Here is a 9,006-nt window from a genome sequence, read left to right on the forward strand (position 1 = left end):
TTCTTTGGGATGTATTTCTTTGGGATGTATTTCTTTGGGATGTATTTCTGTGGGATGTATTTCTGTGGGATGTATTTCTGTGGGATGTATTTCTTTGGGATGTATTTCTGTGGGATGCATTTCTGTGGGATGTATTTCTTTGGGATGTATTTCTGTGGGATGTATTTCTGTGGGATGTATTTCTGTGGGATGTGTTTCTGTGGGATGGGTTTCTGTGGGATGTATTTCTTTGGGATGTATTTCTGTGGGATGTATTTCTTTGGGATGTATTTCTTTGGGATGTATTTCTTTGGGATGTATTTCTTTGGGATGTATTTCTTTGGGATGTATTTCTTTGGGATGTATTTCTTTGGGATGTATTTCTTTGGGATGTATTTCTGTGGGATGTATTTCTGTGGGATGTATTTCTGTGGGATGTGTTTCTGTGGGATGTATTTCTTTGGGATGTATTTCTGTGGGATGTATTTCTTTGGGATGTATTTCTTTGGGATGTATTTCTTTGGGATGTATTTCTGTGGGATGTGTTTCTGTGGGATGTGTTTCTGTGGGATGTGTTTCTTTGGGATGTATTTCTTTGGGATGTATTTCTGTGGGATGTATTTCTTTGGGATGTATTTCTTTGGGATGTATTTCTTTGGGATGTATTTCTTTGGGATGTATTTCTTTGGGATGTATTTCTTTGGGATGTATTTCTTTGGGATGTATTTCTTTGGGATGTATTTCTTTGGGATGTATTTCTTTGGGATGTATTTCTGTGGGATGTATTTCTTTGGGATGTATTTCTTTGGGATGTATTTCTTTGGGATGTATTTCTGTGGGATATATTTCTTTGGGATGTATTTCTTTGGGATTTATTTCTTTGGGATGTATTTCTTTGGGATGTATTTCTGTGGGATGTATTTCTTTGGGATGTGTTTCTGTGGGATGTGTTTCTGTGGGATGTGTTTCTGTGGGATGTATTTCTTTGGGATGTATTTCTTTGGGATGTATTTCTTTGGGATGTATTTCTTTGGGATGTATTTCTTTGGGATGTATTTCTTTGGGATATATTTCTTTGGGATGTATTTCTTTGGGATTTATTTCTTTGGGATGTATTTCTTTGGGATGTATTTCTGTGGGATGTATTTCTTTGGGATGTTTTTCTGTGGGATGTGTTTCGGTGGGATGTGTTTCTGTGGGATGTATTTCTTTGGGATGTATTTCTGTGGGATGTGTTTCTGTGGGATGTATTTCTGTGGGATGTATTTCTTTGGGATGTATTTCTTTGGGATGTATTTCTGTGGGATGTATTTCTTTGGGATGTATTTCTGTGGGATGGATTTCGTTGGGATGTATTTCTTTGGGATGTATTTGTGTGGGATGTATTTCTTTGGGATGTATTTCGTTGGGATGTATTTCTGTGGGATGTATTTCTGTGGGATGTATTTCTGTGGGATGTATTTCTGTGGGATGTATTTCTTTGGGATGTATTTCTTTGGGATGTATTTCTGTGGGATGTATTTCTTTGGGATGTATTTCTGTGGGATGTATTTCTGTGGGATGTATTTCTTTGGGATGTATTTCTTTGAGATGTATTTCTTTGGGATGTATTTCTTTGGGATGTATTTCTGTGGGATGTATTTCTTTGGGATGTATTTCTGTGGGATGTATTTCTGTGGGATGTATTTCTTTGGGATGTATTTCTTTGGGATGTATTTCTTTGGGATGTATTTCTGTGGGATGTATTTCTTTGGGATGTATTTCTGTGGGATGTATTTCTGTGGGATGAATTTCTTTGGGATGTATTTCTTTGGGATGAATTTCTTTGGGATGTATTTCTTTGGGATGTGTTTCTGTGGGATGTATTTCTGTGGGATGTATTTCTGTGGGATGTATTTCTTTGGGATGTATTTCATTGGGATGAATTTCTTTGGGATGAATTTCTTTGGGATGTATTTCTGTGGGATGTATTTCTTTGGGATGTATTTCATTGGGATGTGTTGCTGTGGGATGTATTTCTTTGGAATGTATTTCTTTGGGATGAATTTCTTTGGGATGTATTTCTGTGGGATGTATTTCTTTGGGATGTATTTCTTTGGGATGTTTTTCTGTGGGATGTATTTCTTTGGGATGTATTTCTTTGGGATGTATTTCTGTGGGATGTATTTCTTTGGGATGTATTTCTTTGGGATGTATTTCTTTGGGATGTATTTCTGTGGGATGTATTTCTGTGGGATGTATTTCTTTGGGATGTTTTTCTGTGGGATGTATTTCTTTGGGATGTATTTCTTTGGGATGTATTTCTGTGGGATGTATTTCTTTGGGATGAATTTCTTTGGGATGTATTTCTGTGGGATGTATTTCTTTGGGATGTATTTCTGTGGGATCTATTTCTGTGGAATGTAATTCTTTGGGATGTATTTCTTTGAGATGTATTTCTGTGGGATGTATTTCTTTGGGATGTATTTCTTTGGGATGTATTTCTGTGGGATGTATTTCTTTGGGATGAATTTCTTTGGGATGTATTTCTGTGGGATGTATTTCTTTGGGATGTATTTCTTTGGGATGTTTTTCTGTGGGATGTATTTCTGTGGGATGTATTTCTTTGGGATGTATTTCTGTGGGATGTATTTCTTTGGGATGTATTTCTTTGGGATGTTTTTCTGTGGGATGTGTTTCTGTGGGATGTATTTCTTTGGGATGTATTTCTTTGGGATGTATTTCTTTGGGATGTATTTCTTTGGGATGTATTTCTTTGGGATGTATTTCTTTGGGATGTATTTCTGTGGGATGTATTTCTTTGGGATGTATTTCTGTGGGATGTATTTCTGTGGGATGTATTTCTTTGGGATGTATTTCTTTGGGATGTATTTCTTTGGGATGTATTTCTTTGGGATGTATTTCTGTGGGATGTATTTCTTTGGGATGTATTTCTTTGGGATGTATTTCTTTGGGATGTATTTCTTTGGGATGTATTTCTTTGGGATGTATTTCTTTGGGATGTATTTCTTTGGGATGTATTTCTGTGGGATGTATTTCTTTGGGATGTATTTCTGTGGGATGTATTTCTTTGGGATGTATTTCTGTGGGATGTATTTCTTTGGGATGTATTTCTTTGGGATGTATTTCTTTGGGATGTATTTCTGTGGGATGTATTTCTGTGGGATGTATTTCTTTGGGATGTATTTCTGTGGGATGTATTTCTTTGGGATGTATTTCTTTGGGATGTATTTCTGTGGGATGTATTTCTGTGGGATGTATTTCTGTGGGATGTATTTCTTTGGGATGTATTTCTTTGGGATGTATTTCTGTGGGATGTATTTCTGTGGGATGTATTTCTTTGGGATGTATTTCTTTGGGATGTATTTCTTTGGGATGTATTTCTGTGGGATGTATTTCTGTGGGATGTATTTCTGTGGGATGTATTTCTTTGGGATGTATTTCTTTGGGATGTATTTCTTTGGGATGTATTTCTTTGGGATGTATTTCTGTGGGATGTATTTCTTTGGGATGTATTTCTGTGGGATGTATTTCTGTGGGATGTATTTCTGTGGGATGTATTTCTGTGGGATGTATTTCTGTGGGATGTATTTCTGTGGGATGTATTTCTTTGGGATGTATTTCTGTGGGATGTATTTCTGTGGGATGTATTTCTGTGGGATGTATTTCTTTGGGATGTATTTCTTTGGGATGTATTTCTGTGGGATGTATTTCTGTGGGATGTATTTCTGTGGGATGTATTTCTGTGGGATGTATTTCTGTGGGATGTATTTCTTTGGGATGTATTTCTTTGGGATGTATTTCTGTGGGATGTATTTCTGTGGGATGTATTTCTTTGGGATGTATTTCTTTGGGATGTATTTCTGTGGGATGTATTTCTGTGGGATGTATTTCTGTGGGATGTATTTCTGTGGGATGTATTTCTGTGGGATGTATTTCTTTGGGATGTATTTCTTTGGGATGTATTTCTGTGGGATGTATTTCTTTGGGATGTATTTCTTTGGGATGTATTTCTGTGGGATGTGTTTCTGTGGGATGTATTTCTTTGGGATGTATTTCTGTGGGATGTATTTCTGTGGGATGTATTTCTTTGGGATGTATTTCTTTGGGATGTATTTCTGTGGGATGTATTTCTGTGGGATGTATTTCTTTGGGATGTATTTCTGTGGGATGTATTTCTGTGGGATGTATTTCTGTGGGATGTATTTCTTTGGGATGTATTTCTTTGGGATGTATTTCTGTGGGATGTATTTCTGTGGGATGTATTTCTGTGGGATGTATTTCTGTGGGATGTATTTCTATGGGATGTATTTCTGTGGGATGTATTTCTGTGGGATGTATTTCTTTGGGATGTATTTCTGTGCGATGTATTTCTGTGGGATGTATTTCTGTGGGATGTTATTCTTTGGGATGTATTTCTGTGGGATGTATTTGTGTGTGATGTTTTTCTTTGGGATGTATTTCTGTGGGATGTATTTCTGTGGGATGTATTTCTTTGGGATGTATTTCTTTGGGATGTATTTCTGTGGGATGTATTTCTTTGGGATGTATTTCTGTGGGATGTATTTCTTTGGGATGTATTTCTGTGGGATGTATTTCTGTGGGATGTATTTCTTTGGGATGTATTTCTGTGGGATGTATTTCTGTGGGATGTATTTCTTTGGGATGTATTTCTGTGGGATGTATTTCTGTGGGATGTATTTCTTTGGGATGTATTTCTTTGGGATGTATTTCTTTGGGATGTATTTCTGTGGGATGTATTTCTTTGGGATGTATTTCTGTGGGATGTGTTTCTGTGGGATGTATTTCTGTGGGATGTATTTCTTTGGGATGTATTTCTGTGGGATGTATTTCTTTGGGATGTATTTCTGTGGGATGTATTTCTTTGGGATGTATTTCTGTGGGATGTGTTTCTGTGGGATGTATTTCTGTGGGATGTATTTCTTTGGGATGTATTTCTGTGGGATGTATTTCTTTGGGATGTATTTCTTTGGGATGTATTTCTTTGGGATGTATTTCTTTGGGATGTATTTCTGTGGGATGTATTTCTTTGGGATGTATTTCTTTGGGATGTATTTCTGTGGGATGTATTTCTTTGGGATGTATTTCTGTGGGATGTATTTCTTTGGGATGTATTTCTTTGGGATGTATTTCTGTGGGATGTATTTCTTTGGGATGTATTTCTGTGGGATGTATTTCTGTGGGATGTATTTCTTTGGGATGTATTTCTGTGGGATATATTTCTTTGGGATGTATTTCTTTGGGATGTATTTCTTTGGGATGTATTTCTGTGGGGTGTATTTCTTTGGGATGTATTTCTGTGGGATGTATTTCTTTGGGATGTATTTCTTTGGGATGTATTTCTGTGGGATGTATTTCTGTGGGATGTATTTCTGTGGGATGTATTTCTGTGGGATGTATTTCTTTGGGATGTATTTCTGTGGGATGTATTTCTGTGGGATGTATTTCTGTGGGATGTATTTCTGTGGGATGTATTTCTGTGGGATGTATTTCTGTGGGATGTATTTCCGTGGGATGTATTTCTGTGGGATGTATTTCTTTGGGATGTATTTCTGTGGGATGTATTTCTTTGGGATGTATTTCTTTGGGATGTATTTCTGTGGGATGTATTTCTTTGGGATGTATTTCTGTGGGATGTATTTCTTTGGGATGTATTTCTGTGGGATGTATTTCTTTGGGATGTATTTCTGTGGGATGTATTTCTGTGGGATGTATTTCTGTGGGATGTATTTCTTTGGGATGTATTTCTTTGGGATGTATTTCTGTGGGATGTATTTCTTTGGGATGTATTTCTGTGGGATGTATTTCTGTGGGATGTATTTCTTTGGGATGTATTTCTGTGGGATGTATTTCTTTGGGATGTATTTCTGTGGGATGTATTTCTGTGGGATGTATTTCTGTGGGATGTATTTCTGTGGGATGTATTTCTGTGGGATGTATTTCTGTGGGATGTATTTCTGTGGGATGTATTTCTGTGGGATGTATTTCTGTGGGATGTATTTCTGTGGGATGTATTTCTTTGGGATGTGTTTCTTTGGGATGTATTTCTTTGGGATGTATTTCTTTGGGATGTATTTCTTTGGGATGTATTTCTGTGGGATTTATTTATTTGGGATGTATTTCTGTGGGATGTGTTTCTTTGGGTTGTATTTCTTTGGGATGTATTTCTGTGGGATGTATTTCTTTGGGATGTATTTCTTTGGGATGTATTTCTTTGGGATGTATTTCTTTGGGATGTATTTCTTTGGGATGTATTTCTGTGGGATGTATTTCTGTGGGATGTATTTCTGTGGGATGTATTTCTGTGGGATGTATTTCTTTGGGATGTATTTCTGTGGGATGTATTTCTGTGGGATGTATTTCTGTTGGATGTATTTCTGTGGGATGTATTTCTGTGGGATGTATTTCTTTGGCATGTATTTATTTGGGATGTATTTCTTTGGGATGTATTTCTGTTGGATGTATTTCTTTGGGATGTATTTCTGTGGGATGTATTTCTGTGGGTTGTATTTCTGTGGGATGTTTTTCTGTGGGATGTGTTTCTTTGGGATGTATTTCTGTGGGATGTATTTCTGTGGGATGTATTTCTGTGGGATGTATTTCTTTGGGATGTATTTCTTTGGGATGTATTTCTGTGGGATGTATTTCTTTGGGATGTATTTCTGTGGGATGTATTTCTTTGGGATGTATTTCTTTGGGATGTATTTCTTTGGGATGTATTTCTGTGGGATGTATTTCTGTGGGATGTATTTCTGTGGGATGTATTTCTGTGGGATGTATTTCTGTGGGATGTATTTCTGTGGGATGTATTTCTGTGGGATGTATTTCTTTGGGATGTATTTCTGTGGGATGTATTTCTGTGGGATGTATTTCTGTGGGATGTATTTCTGTGGGATGTATTTCTTTGGGATGTATTTCTTTGGGATGTATTTCTGTGGGATGTATTTCTTTGGGATGTATTTCTGTGGGATGTATTTCTGTGGGATGTATTTCTTTGGGATGTATTTCTTTGGGATGTATTTCTGTGGGATGTGTTTCTGTGGGATGTATTTCTGTGGGATGTATTTCTGTGGGATGTATTTCTGTGGGATGTATTTCTTTGGGATGTATTTCTGTGGGATGTATTTCTGTGGGATGTATTTATGTGGGGTGTGTTTCTGTGGGATGTATTTCTGTGGGATGTGTTTCTGTGGGATGTATTTCTGTGGGATGTATTTCTGTGGGATGTATTTCTGTGGGATGTATTTCTGTGGGATGTATTTCTGTGGGATGTATTTCTGTGGGATGTATTTCTGTGGGATGTATTTCTTTGGGATGTATTTCTGTGGGATGTATTTCTGTGGGATGTATTTATGTGGGGTGTATTTCTGTGGGATGTATTTCTGTGGGATGTATTTCTTTGGGATGTATTTCTTTGGGATGTATTTCTGTGGGATGTATTTCTGTGGGATGTATTTCTTTGGGATGTATTTCTTTGGGATGTATTTCTGTGGGATGTAGTTCTGTGGGATGTATTTCTTTGGGATGTATTTCGGTGGGATGTATTTCTTTGGGATGTATTTCTGTGGGATGTATTTCTGTGGGATGTATTTCTGTGGGATGTATTTCTGTGGGGTGTATTTCTGTGGGATGTATTTCTTTGGGATGCATTTCTGTGGGATGTATTTCTTTGGGATGTATTTCTTTGGGATGTATTTCTGTGGGATGTATTTCTGTGGGATGTATTTCTGTGGGATGTATTTCTGTGGGATGTATTTCTGTGGGATGTATTTCTGTGAGATGTGTTTCTGTGGGGTGTATTTCTGTGGGATGTATTTCTGTGGGATGTATTTCTTTGGGATGTATTTCTGTGGGATGTATTTCTTTGGGATGTATTTCTGTGGGATGTATTTCTGTGGGATGTATTTCTGTGGGATGTATTTCTGTGGGATGTATTTCTTTGGGATGTATTTCTTTGGGATGTATTTCTTTGGGATGTATTTCTGTGGGGTGTATTTCTGTGGGATGTATTTTTGTGGGATGTATTTCTGTGGGATGTATTTCTGTGGGATGTGTTTCTGTGGGATGTATTTCTGTGGGATGTATTTCTTTGGGATGTATTTCTGTGGGATGTATTTCTGTGGGATGTATTTCTGTGGGATGTATTTCTGTGGGATGTATTTCTTTGGGATGTATTTCTTTGTGATGTATTTCTTTGGGATGTATTTCTGTGGGATGTATTTCTTTGGGATGTATTTCTGTGGGATGTATTTCTGTGGGATGTATTTCTTTGGGATGTGTTTCTTTGGGATGTATTTCTTTGGGATGTATTTCTTTGGGATGTATTTCTGTGGGATGTATTTCTTTGGGATGTATTTCTGTGGGATGTATTTCTTTGGGATGTATTTCTGTGGGATGTATTTCTTTGGGATGTATTTCTTTGGGATGTATTTCTTTGGGATGTATTTCTGTGGGATGTATTTCTTTGGGATGTATTTCTTTGGGATGTATTTCTTTGGGATGTGTTTCTTTGGGATGTATTTCTTTGGGATGTATTTCTTTGGGATGTATTTTTGTGGGATGTATTTCTTTGGGATGTATTTCTGTGGGATGTATTTCTTTGGGATGTATTTCTGTGGGATGTATTTCTGTGGGATGTATTTCTTTGGGATGTATTTCTGTGGGATGTGTTTCTGTGGGATGTATTTCTTTGGGATGTATTTCTGTGGGATGTATTTCTGTGGGATGTATTTCTTTGGGATGTATTTCTGTGGGATGTATTTCTGTGGGATGTATTTCTTTGGGATGTATTTCTGTGGGATGTGTTTCTGTGGGATGTATTTCTTTGGGATGTATTTCTGTGGGATGTATTTCTTTGGGATGTATTTCTGTGGGATGTGTTTCTGTGGGATGTATTTCTTTGGGATGTATTTCTGTGGGATGTATTTCTTTGGGATGTATTTCTGTGGGATGTATTTCTGTGCGATGTATTTCTGTGGGTTGTATTTCTTTGGGATGTATTTCTGT

Source organism: Penaeus vannamei, chromosome 27 (assembly GCF_042767895.1).
Source record: "Penaeus vannamei isolate JL-2024 chromosome 27, ASM4276789v1, whole genome shotgun sequence".
Lineage (NCBI taxonomy): Eukaryota > Metazoa > Arthropoda > Malacostraca > Decapoda > Penaeidae > Penaeus > Penaeus vannamei.